We start from the raw sequence: 13,221 nt of genomic DNA on the forward strand, positions 1-13,221 counted from the left end.
AAAAAAAAAAAAAACAAAAACCTCCCACTCTCCCAACACGTTCTCTCTCTCTCTCTCCTTCTCATTTTCTAAAAAAATGTATTCATACACACAAAATATGTAGGCAAATGCTAGTTATTAATAAGAGAAGAGAGGAGTTTCGAGACTATTACTATAATGGTATTGAAATGAAAAGATAAGTATTAGATGAGATAAAATGTCTTAAAGATGTCATTTATTATAATTTAAGAGAGGGGAGAGTTTCGAATTTGGAATGCTGAGTGAAAACTCTAACACCTATTCACAAGGATGTTGAACCACATGCATAATATATTATTTTTTGCTAAAGTGAATCAAGAAAATATTGTGTTAGATAACATTTAGAATTATGTAAGTGGCGACAAAAGCTCCTTGTAATCTTGAATCATACTCACCAAGTTGCCAACTGTGTTTTTAATATATAAATATTTTTACTGTTAACTCTAATTGTTGTGAAAGAAAATCATATCATATTTTAGGCCCTTGATTTGACCTCCACTAGGTGAAAGTGGAACAATTAAATTTGGAAATCATTACACTAAGGAAATTGGATGAGCTTAGCCGCACAATGGCTAGCAATAATGTGGTTCAAATTTGTTTTTGGCAAAAATTGAACTTAAAACTTCTCACTTACAAATGAAGAGGAATACCACTAGATCGTAATACTAAGTGATTACCACTGAGAATTTTAACTACTAGAAATAGCAACTGGTGACAGGTAATTTTGGATTGTTTTACATTAGCCCACAGATTAAGTTGGAAAATAAAATCATGATATTTTTTTTTAATTATTTCTGAACGGTTTGGACATCCAATACAAAATCAGCATGTGCCCCTTAATCCTACTACTAAGTACTCACTTTCTTCATTGTCCTAATCCCAACCATAAATATCTATCTACTCTATTTGGAAGATATTAACAACTTCAACCTAACCAGCCCCAGCAGGGCGCACAACAAACAAGCAAAATGACTAAAGGAGCCACCATGGTGGGTTCTATTTCTAATAGTTAAATAAAGATGTCCAACTTTCTAGTGATTTTGACTGAACAGATAGGCCAGCCACTGATTGTGAATTGAGCCAATTGATCCATGCAATTGTACTTGTGAACTAAACCCATTTGTTTTTCTTAAAACTAAGCCCAAATATGTGATCGAACCATACGAAAACAACATATTCATCCAAATTCGACAATGTGACCACCAATCAAGGTTTGAAGATAGTTCACATATTCGACATTTTATAAAGATGACTATTTCAGTAATTGAGATTTGAAAAATGATCGTTTTAGTCAATTTCCTCGAAACAAAGGCAAGAAAAACGCTTTAATATTATCTTGCTATATTGTCTAACAACGTAGAAAACTTATTTTGAAAAATTGTAAATTTAGTAGTTCAAGTTTTCATGAATGAGCAATCGGGACTCATTGTCCCACAAAAAAAAAAAAAAAAAAAAAAAAAACTTGGGAAGAGAACATTGCTCGTTCATGCATATGATAATCGATCGACTTACATTCCTACAGCCTGAGATAAGGTGCTACTGCCATTGGTAGAGAAATCACATGTTGTGTGGATATATTTTTTCAAACTTATGCGTGTTATTGTCACATCCATTTACTTCCCAGATGTATATGCATGTGTTCTTCTTGTCAGGTCATCACGTTCCTCCCTTATCCATACATTAACGGGTAGAGGTATTATGTACAGTGTGGGACACTACATACAATACATGTGAGTGCAACACTTCATATAGAGAGACGATGGGTTTTGATATCTAGTAATAACTAAGGTGATACAATGATTTTTCTTTTTGTTTTCTAGCTTTCGTAAAATGATAATAATTAGGGAAACCTTCAATTGGATTGATGTACTTGTATTTGAGGTTTGATGTTATGATATACGAATCTCATATTGGAAAGAAAAAAAAAATATATATATATATATACACACACATAACTTTACATGTGCTTATCAATAATTGGGCACCATATTGTCAATTCATTTTATGGTAAAACTTCAACTTTTTCATGATCACAGACAATGTTGTCCCATGTGCGAAACCCAATGACCACACGTGCTCCACATCTCCCGATTTGTGTTGGTCACGTGCTAGGCTTGAAATCACCATACGTGATGGATAATAACTCACATAGAACGAGTTTACTGCCATGTGATGTCCCAATTCAATAATACATTGCCAAGTGGAGAAAAGCTTGCAGTTGATGTATTATTGAATACAGGGCGCCACATGTTGATGAACCGTTACAGTAAGGCCTTTTCCACATGTGGAGACGTGTTCAGAGTGAATCTCACATCAGGGAAAGAAGAGACCTTGCATGTTCTTATAGGTAATTAGGCTATTCTCCGTATTGCCAATTGATTGCAAAGAAAAGGTAATGCTACGTGCGATGTACGTTCCTCCCCTAACCCTCGCAAAGCAGGGAGCCTTGTTAGCTTGGGGTCGCCTTTTATTGAATTTGGTGAATTTGAGATGTTGTACAAATAGCTAGGGTATAATAATTAAATACTTATCATCTTCTTATTTCAAGATGCTAGAAACAGTGCGTTGCATACGTATCGATGACTTTCAACTATTGATACATGTCAAATCCAAATACGTGAATGGCTAGGAGTCATCAATCCGACGTGAAAGAGTGTGTATATGTGTAATATAGTTATATAAAACCCAAACATCTATTAAAGAATGAAGCCTAAGGTAACTTCATCAATAGTTAATTCACCAATGTAACCCATTTATGCATTTGGAGCTAATCTTTACTACGTAGAATACAGCGAATAGAAATGTGCCTAGGGCTCTTATCTGTAGGAAATAAATACAGTGAAATGTAGCAAGTGGAGAGCCACTACCATGTTCGCGTCCATACTAGCTTCAAGGGGGAGAAAAAAAGGGTACGTACATATACAACATCTGGTCAGAGTTAGATTTACACATATTTTTACATTCATTGGAGCGAAAAACCCTTTACATGCATCCCCACTTTTCTATCCGCTGCAACGGGGGAGCTAAAACTGTCTCTAAATTTACTTTCTCCCATTGGAGAAGTTCTTACGTAATGTTTGAAGTTCGAACAACATTATCTGAACATGCATGAAGTTATCATCCAACACTGCCAGAACCACCTAACCCTAATGCTGAAATGAGCTAGCTAGGACTATCAGTCACAATGAAAACGTTTTCAATAGATATGCTTGGTCATATAATTATTGAGGGTGACTTTGAATACCCAGGCCCAGGCATGAATACAGTAAAAAGAAGTATGCTCAAGTCAATTAATTAAATTTGTAAAGAATATACAGCTTCTCCACTTGTACGAATGGATGTTAATTAATTCCATGCATGAATATATTGTGTTTCTTAAGTATATTTTGCTCTCTTTTTTTTCTTTCTCTTTTTTAAAAGAGAACTAATTTCATTAAAAATGAAGACTACAACAAGGTTAAGAAAGTCCGCGACAATCCAAAACAACCCAAATACAAAGAAATACAAGGTCATACCCAATAACAAAGCTCATAAGAGGCATAAATGAAAGAAGCCTTAATTCTGAACAAAAGGATCAGCTGCCTCCACCCAAACAGTCACTGTTCGTGGCAGGAATTTCCGTCGGGGATGTTCCCTAGCCGACGAGCACACAGCTCCCCGAGAGGTTGGCACCGGTTGATGCTTTCTGTCGGGCTTCTGCTTCACTGGTGGGCTTTATCGGGCAAAGCTTGTCGGGCAAGGCTTGTCGGGCAAAACTGAAAGAGAAGGACAGAGTTAACTTTGAAAGGTGCCTTCGTGGGGCCTTAGGTGTAGGCCTTGAGGCTCACAATCAAGATTAACTTTTAAGTGCTCAGGCGTGCCACTGCCATCTTCAGCATGGCAGATGTAAAACGGATGTTGAGTTTTAGTTGTATATATATCCGAGAGACTATGTTAGTTATGACAGGTGCCTTTGTGGGGCCTTAGGTGTAGGCCTTGAGGCTTCCAGTCTGTAACTAACTCAGTACTCGAACATATAATGTCCGCTTCATTGATTGTATGAGTCTTATAACCATTATACTTCTGATTACTTAAACCCGAAGAGCAGAATGAATCCAAATAGGTGCCCTTGTAGGGCCTTAGATATAGGCTTTGAGGCTTCCCATCAGAATTCCTTCTATACTCAAACGTTCTAGCCCGAGGAATAGAATGAATCCAAATAGGTGCCTTTGTAGGGCCTTAGATATAGGCCTTGAGGCTTCCCATCAGAATTCATTCCATACTCAAAACGTTCTATGGTAATCATAATATAATAGAAATAAAACTAAGGAATAGGTTGATTACTTGTGCCCCACGTAACTTCGGACTTCTTATTATCAAAGCTTGTCGTGGATGGGTTAAGTCCATATAAGGTTCTTTTTTATGCCTTGAGGCCAAGGACTTTTAAGTGATCAAATCTTACATGCCCGAGAGCTTAGAACTTAGATCTGGTTTGAACTGTGAAGACATATTCAAATCGAATTCAAGTACTGAGAGAGTCTTTTAATAGTCATCTTACTAGAAATAACTTGAATACAACTTGAAGTATACAACATATTGCTAGGTTAATGAATGAAAAGACAGAAACAAAGAGGGTCGGGCAAGGTTTAACCTTGTCGGGCAAGGCTGATCGTCTTGCAACTTCCTATCTTTGTGGTTTATCAATAGGGTTGAGAGCTTTAGAAAAAGGGGTAAGGAGATGGGTTTACAGAAAGAAATCGATACTACAGTAAAAGTTGAACAGAGTAACAGAGCTATTACAAAGGCTTGAATGAGGGTTTATCCCGAAAGGGATGAAGGCTTGGGCTGACTACAGTTTCGTTTGAAAGAAAATCTGGCTTTTGAGCAGAGTTTGTGCTTGTATTTGTTTTTTTATTTGAGTGTCCTCAACTCTGATTTCTCTTTCTTCTTTTATAGACACTTTGGCTTGGCTTCCTGTAGCAGCCATCTTGCCCGAATGCCATTTGAAGGATAGTGACTCATCAGTTATTTACTTGTACTCCCACTGTAAAGTACTTTTGGGCTGATTAGTTGGCTGGTCTATACCACTTGGTCTTTGGGTAGGTGAGCAAGTGGTGCCAATAGTCTACACCTAGTCGAGAAAGGCTTTTTCTGTCTTTTGGGTTTTGGGCTTGACTTCGGGCTTCTCTCTTCTTTTTGGGCCAACTCCCTTTTGAGCCCAAAGTTTAAGTTTTAATCCAAACAGTGCCCCCTTCAATCAATATTCAGACTGGAATTTCAGGCGCCAATATTGATTGAATATCCGCATGCTTGTATACCCGTTCTTGAAACTTGTGTTTTCTAGACAGGATGTCTACGATCTTGCGTCTCTTGCTCTTCTTCACGACCTTTGGGCTATCCTCTGAGGTTTCTATAAATTCAAGCTTGAAATTGCTTTTGTTCAGCCAACAAACCTCTTTCAGTCTTCGCTTTTATTAACCCTGAGTACTTCTGCCTTTTTAGTTTTCTTCCCAAAACTATGAAATGAATTCTTCAGGATTCAAGTGGGGTTTCCTAAAACTCCCTTTTCGTGAGAAAAAGAGTTTCCATCAGACAACCACTATCCCCAACACCTTTGGTCAAACACCCCGCTATCTCCAACACCCTTGGTCAGGGGTTTTCCTCATGAAAACTTGCCTTCCTGCTCGTCGTCATGATAAATCAGGCTTCACCATCATATATGGTGATGACTCTGCCTGAGGATCCTCTACCAGGCTCATCCTGGCTGCACAACCCGATCACCTGATCGGATTCTATCCATGAAGACATCGGAAACCCAGCTTAGACGTCATTGCAACAGGAAGGAATAGAATGTAGCACATCGGAATTGAATCTGTTGTAAACTTCACCAATTTGTCGAAATGAAATAAACATTATCTTCGCAGCTTTGTGTCTTTCTGTCTTCTTGAATGATTGATGAATATACACTGTACTTTAGCATCCCAAACCTGCTTTACTTTGCATCATCTTCAATATAACAATCTCTAACATCCCATAATGTAGGACAATACTTTTTCAAGAATTTAAAATTAATGGGATGTTTCTGCCAATTTCCTTTGAGGTTTGCCAAGTAATATCCTCATTTGCCTAATACTCGACTAATCATGAAAGGACCTTCCCATGTCGGGCTCCATTTTCCAAAGCCCTTAAGCTGAGCTCCTAGAGGAAGGACTGTCTTCCACACCAAATCTCCTTCCTTGAAAGACTTTGTTTTCACCTTTTTGTTATAAGCTCAAGCAACAGTTTTCTTCCCTTCCTGAATCTGGCTCAGGGCTTCAATTCGGGCTACATCTAAGTCTTCAATCCCTTGACACATGGCTTCGATATACTCCTCACTGTGTAACCCAAACTGATTTTGAATTCTGACAGAACTTACATTGATCTCCATAGGAAGCACTGCATCTTGCCCGAAAGTTAAAGCATAAGGAGTTGTCCCTGTTCCTGCCCTCTTGGAAGTTCTGTATGCCCACAAAGTATTCCCCAGCTTTTCATGCCACTTTTCCGGACTATCTATCACCATTCTTTTGATAATGTTTACCAAAATCTTGTTGCTGGATTCTGCCTGGCCATTTGACTGCGGGTAGTAAGGACTGTACTGGATCATCTGTATTTTGTATTTGCTTGCAAACTCTTCAACTTCTTTTGAAATAAAAGATGGCCCACGATCCGTTACTATGGTTTCGGGCACTCCAAATCTGTACAGAATCTTGGTCTCAATAAAATTTTTTACTGCAGCCGAAGTTATGGATTTCACGGCCGAGGCCTCTACCCATTTGGTAAAGTAATCTGTTGCTACAATGATAAAAGTGTGCCCCTTGCTAGAAGCTGGATAGATCTGCCTGATGAAGTCCATTGCCCATCCTCTGAAGGGCCAAGGCTTGACCACTGGATTTAAAGGCACTGAGGGTACATGTTGGAGATGACCATGCCTCTGACATTCTTCATAGCCTCGGGCATAAGACTTGTAATCTTTCTCCATATCGGGCCAGAAATAACATTATCTTCTCAGCAACCACCTCATCTTCGTTCCAGCCTGATGTGCTCCGTAAATTCCTTCATGTACTTCGGCCATTACTCTCATAAATTCCTCTTGGCCTAAGCATTTCAATAATAACCCGTCTGGAGTTTTCCTTAGCAGGTCATTCGCCCACAAAACATACTTAGTTGCTTGCTGTCTATCCTTCTTGCTTGTGGGTGAAGAGGGGTCCCTTAAATAATGAATGATGGGCGACCTCCAATCTTCTATCTCCGTTTCTAGAACCATTACATCCAAACTAAACCCTCTTTCCAGGATAGAAGGAAGGTTTCTTCTTTGAATCTCGACATCCAACCCATATATTTCTTTCCTGTATTAGCATGCCTGAAGCTAATTGCGCCATCTTGTTGGCCGCTAGGTTGGATCCTCTGGGAACATGACTAACCGATATCTCAGAGTCCCAATAACTCAGTAATTGCGTGGCCGCCAAGTAATATCCGACCATGGTGATATGTTTGCACTTGAACTCCCCATTTAGCTGGTTTATTACTAACTCTGAATCGCCAAAGACCTCTACCTCCATTGCCCCCAGATCCATCAAGATTTCCAAACCAATTATTAAGGCCTCATACTCTGCCCGATTATTGGTATTCCCTTGGTAATCCAAGAGAAACGAGTAATAATGATATACCCCTTGAGGGTTGATAATTATAATCCCTGCTCCTGAAGCCTTTTGAGTGTGGGAACCATCAAATTATAGCTTCCACGGAGTAATTTATAGACCAGCCACTCTTTTTATCTCTTGCTGAACCCACTCCTCTTTGCCCGAGACACATTTGCTTGGCGGAATCCAAACACTAGTAACTTCCAAGGTTCCCGGGATATTGATTATCTCATCTTGAGACTCTTGATGCTCCACCAAGAAATCAGCAATTGCTTGGCCTTTGACTGCCATTTGGGGTACATACTGAAAGCTGAATTCTAATAATGCTAGAATCCACTTCCCAATCCTTCCTGTTAGCATTTGCTTTGATAACATGTACTTTATCACGTCCGTCTTGGCGATGATGTGTACGTGACAAGGTAACATGTAATGCCTCAGCTTATTGGCCGTAAAATACAGGGCTAAGCACAATCTCTCTACTGGGGAATATCTTGTTTCTACCTCGGTCAGAATTCTACTGAGGTAGTACACTGCCTGCTCTTTCCCGCCTTCATTATCTTAAGCTAGCCGACTCCCGATCGATTTATCTAAAGCAGAGATATATAGCTTCAAGGGTTTTCCCATCTGAGGTGGCACCAACACTGGCAGAGAAATCAAATAAACTTTGATACTGTCGAAAGCCTTTTGGTGTGGTGGTCCCCACTCGAAATTCTCCTTATCCTTCAGTCTTAGCAAAGGAGTCAGTGGTTGGATCTTACCCGCTAAATTGGCAATGAATCTCCTCAAGAAATTAACTTTGCCCAGCAGCCTCTGGAGTTGCACCTTGTTGGTGGGTGAAGGCGACTCCATTATTGCCTGCAATTTGTTTTTGTCCACTTCTACACCTCTTTAATGAACCAGGAATCCCAAGAAGTTGTCCGCTCTCACTCCAAACGCGCACTTCTTTGGATTCATCTTCAATTTGTGGACCCTCATTCTTGTCAATGCCTGCCTGAGGTCTATCAGATGCTGCTCTTCTGTCTTGGATTTCACCACGATGTCATCAATATATACCTCCATATTATGGCCAATCAGATCATGAAAGATGGCATTCATTGCCCTTTGGTACGTCGCACCGGCATTCTTGAGCCCGAATGGCATGACCAGATATTCATATGACCCCACATGCCCAGGACACCTAAAAGCTGTTTTGTGTATATCCTCTGGAGCCATCTTTATCTGATTATACCCGGCATTTCCATCCATAAAAGATAAGACTTTGTGTTTTGCTACTGCATCTATGGATAGATCTGCCATGGGCATGGGATACTCATCATTCGGTGTAGCGCCATTAATATTTCTGTAATCAACACAACATCGTACTGCTTTTGTTATAGCCTTTAAAATGGGTACAATGTTGGCTAACCACTCCACATATTTGGTTGGCCTGATAAATCCGACTTTTACTAGCCTCTCAATCTCTTCTTTGATCTTCTCTTTTATCTCCTTCAACATCATTCGCGGTGCTTGCTTAACAGGTTTATATCCATCATTGATGGGCATTCTGTGTTCCACCAAGGCTGCATCTAAACCTGGCATCTCAATATAATGCCAAGCAAAACAATCTTTGAATTCTTGCAAAAGACAAATAATTTTTGCCCGATCATCAATCTCCAATAAACCACTAATTTGTATTGGTCTTGGATTTTCCTCTGTCCCTAGATCAATAACTTCCAGAGGATCTTGGACTTCTGGTGGTGGCTTATCAGGTTCTGCACACAAAAATTCAACTAGCTCCGGGCTCTCGGGCAGGTCGTCTGGCTCATCTAGATCGTATATGCACTCAGCCATTTGAATGGCCCTTTCCAATTCTTCTTGACAAGATTCCTCCTTGCTCTCATCCTGGCTGGTTGAAGCTCCCACCTGCCATTCTTGCTCTTCTCTGTCTAAGAGCTCATTTTCTTGTCTTCTTCCTTTCCCATACACCAACAGTCTTTGAATCAGGGATCTGACTGCCATTACCTGATCCTTCTTCTTTTGTTCTATCATTGATGATGTAGCGGTGTTGGGATGATACAAGGTTTATCCCACTCCCTCTAGTAAGGAGCATTCCTTGTTCTAGAAGCTTTTGGGCCGTCACCTTGGTAAGGCGGCCGTTCTCGTCTGCTCCTGAACATTTCAAAATTCCTACGTTGGGATTGTAGAAACTTGCTTCAGCAACATTGGCTGTGGGAAGAAATGGCCGTGATTCGGCCTCTACCATCTCCCAAAAGCCTGGTCCTTCTACGCCTGCCTCATGATAAACAGCCACTTGTTAATGTAGAGTGGAGGGTATGGCAAGACTTTGGTGGATCCAATCTCTTTCGAGTAAGGCTCCATAGGTGGAAGTGCAGTCCACCACAAAGAATGCCAACATGATCTGTTTATACCCCAAATACACTTCTAAAGGCAATATCCCATAAGTCTTGGTGATAGCGCCTGAGAAGCTAGAAACCGTGAGGTCTGTAGGAATAAGATCCTCTGTGCTTCTCCCCAACTTTTTCATTTGCTTGGCCGGTAGTACATTAACAGCCGCTCCTCCATCAATTAAAATTCTTTTGAAAGACACTCATTCCAAATGGGCTGTAACGTATATGGGCTTCAGGTGATTGGCAAGTGAAATGCTCAGGCGGCTGAACACCATCTTGTCCGTATAGATCCTTAAAGGACCATCCTTGGGTGCTTCAAATGATTCAGCTTTCCCCGATTCTCCCTCTTCAGCTACCTCCACGCTGACATGAGCCATCATTGGCTCAATTGTCATATAGTCTCCTTCCATCGTGGCAGGCTGATCAGGTCTGGCACTAAACATGGCGGATAGCACGTATACCATGTTGATATGAAAGTTGCTAGGCTCTGGCAGTTCTTCTTTCTTGCTCCTAATCTGGTCCATGAACTCATCTAACCAAGCCATCACATCTGCTGGAAGCAGTGGTTCTGGTGCCCCCTCCTGCTGATTTACACCTGAATACGGTGTTTGTTTTGGAACTTCCCCGAAAGGTTCCACTAATGATGGAGAAAGTGGTTTCCTTTCAAGCGAAACAGTCCCAAAGCAAATGGGTTACTCTGTCTTCCATCCGGGAGTTGGCACCATGATTATATCTTCTTGAGCTCTCCTCAATATCCCATATTTCCTAGGGTGTTGGCTTTGTGGCACATGGTTTCCCTCGCCTTCAGCCTTGTTGTTAGCCTTCTCCACCTCCTTCTTACTCCTCCAGCGGAGCTGACTACTCCCCCCCAAATGACGTTTTCTCCAACTTTTGATTCTTGGATACTTTCGACGTCGCAGGAGTTTTTAAGGAATTCATGTAGGCTTTGTGTTGCCTTTGAACCCTTCTGACCATGGAGGCTCCCATTTGTTTAACGGGCTGTCTATTTTTCCCAACCACATACCATTTTAGCCCGAGGCGGGCAGTATTATCTTTCTTGACAGGGTTTGTTATCCTGTTATTTCTCCTGACTTCTTTTCCCATATGGCCGTACTAAGAGTGCTCTACACCCCTCTCTTTCGGCTTCTTGGCATCTTTATCTTCTGCCTCCTTAGACACTTCATGGTTGCGAAATATCTCTGATAAAGCCCTTGGTTGGGAATCGCCTCCTAATCGCTGAAAGACACTTCGAGAGGTATCCCTTCCTGCAGTCCACCGAGCTTTCTCATGTGCCTCTCTTCTCTTTTCTTCTTCATTCCTTCTAATCAGTTCCTGATCTATGAGGGCTCCTGTAGGCGGTATTTTGAGCTCACACTCGCATTGGCACTTACTGCACAGCACTATCCCTTTGATTATAGCAACTCTTGGATATTCGGGCAAGTTGACCACCCCTTTTGTGGGTTTGTCAACCAATCTTCTTTCTTCTTCCCTTGTGACCTTTTCTTTTCCCTTCTCAGCCCAGGCCATAATGATCATATTTATTGGGGCCTCTGAGAAGGAATCCGTAGGTTTATCCATCACGGTTTCCTCTAGCTGGTTGGTTTCAATTCTATTATCTTTTTCCCCAGATAGAGGTAAAGATATAGGAATAGTTGGACTTATAACCAGGTTGGCTTCTCGTCTGAAACCTGCGGAGACGTTCTCCAGTCTTTGTAGCATTTGCAACAAAGCAGTTTGCAAATCTTCTGATCGTTGTGACATATCTCTTTTGATCAAAAGATAGTCCCACTGGGCGTGCCAAAACTATGTTCGTGGCAGGAATTTCCGTCGAGGATGTTCCCTGGCCGACGAGCACATAGCTCCCCGAGAGGGTGGCGCCGGTTGATGCTTTATGTCGGGCTTCTGCTTTACTGGTGGGCTTTATCGGGCAAAGCTTGTCGGGCAAAGCTGAAAGAGAAGGACAGAGTTAACTTTGAAAGGTGCCTTCGTAGGGCCTTAGGTGTCGGCCTTGAGGCTCACAATCAAGATTAACTTTTAAGTGCTCATGCGTGCCACTGCTATCTTCAGCATGGCATATGTAAAACAGATGTTGAGTTTTAGTTGTATATATATCCGAGAGACTATGTTAGATATGACAGGTGCCTTTGCAGGGCCTTAGGTGTAGGCCTTGAGGCTATAAGTCAGTAACTAACTCAGTACTCGAACATATAATGTCCGCTTCATTGATTGTATGAGTCTTATAACCATTATACTTCTAATTACCTGAGCCCGAAAAGCAGAATGAATCCAAATAGGTGCCTTTGTAGGGTCTTAGATATAGGCCTTGAGGCTTCCCATCAGAATTCCTTCTATACTCAAACGTTCTAGCCCGAGGAATAGAATGAATCCAAATAGGTGCCTTTGTAGTGCCTTAGATATAGGCCTTGAGGCTTCCCATCAGAATTCATTCCATACTCAAAATGTTCTATGGTAATCATAATATAATAGAAATAAAACTAAGGAATAGGTTGATTACTTACACCCCATGTAACTTCGGACTTCTTGTTATCAAAGCTTGTCGTGGATGGGTTAAGTCCACATAAGGTTTTTTTTTATGCCTTGAGGCCAAGGACTTTTAAGTGATCAAATCTTACATGCCCGAGAGCTTAGAACTTAGATCTGGTTTGAACTGTGAAGACATATTCAAATCGGATTCAAGTACTGAGAGAGTCTTTTAATAGCCATCTTACTAGAAATAACTTGAATACAACTTGAAGTATACAACATATTGCTAGGTTAATGAATGAAAAGACAGAAACAAAGAAGGTCGGGCAAGGTTTAACCTTGTCGGGCAAGGCTGATCGTCTTGCAACTTCCTATCTTTATGATTTATCAAGAAGGTTGAAAGCTTTAGAAAAAAGGGTAGGGAGATGGGTTTATAGAAAGAAATCGATACTACAGCAAGAGTTGAACAGGGTAGCAGAGCTATTACAAAGGCTTGAATGAGGGTTTATCCCGAAATGGATGAAGGCTTGGGCTGACTACAGCTTCGTTTGAAAGCAAATCTGGCTTTTGAGCAGAGTTTTTGCTTGTATTTGTTTGTTTGTTTGAGTGCCCTCAACTCTGATTTCTCTTTCTTCTTTTATAAACACTTTGGCTTGGCTTCCTGTAGCAGCCAT

This window comes from Malus sylvestris, chromosome 4 (assembly GCF_916048215.2).
Source record: "Malus sylvestris chromosome 4, drMalSylv7.2, whole genome shotgun sequence".
Lineage (NCBI taxonomy): Eukaryota > Viridiplantae > Streptophyta > Magnoliopsida > Rosales > Rosaceae > Malus > Malus sylvestris.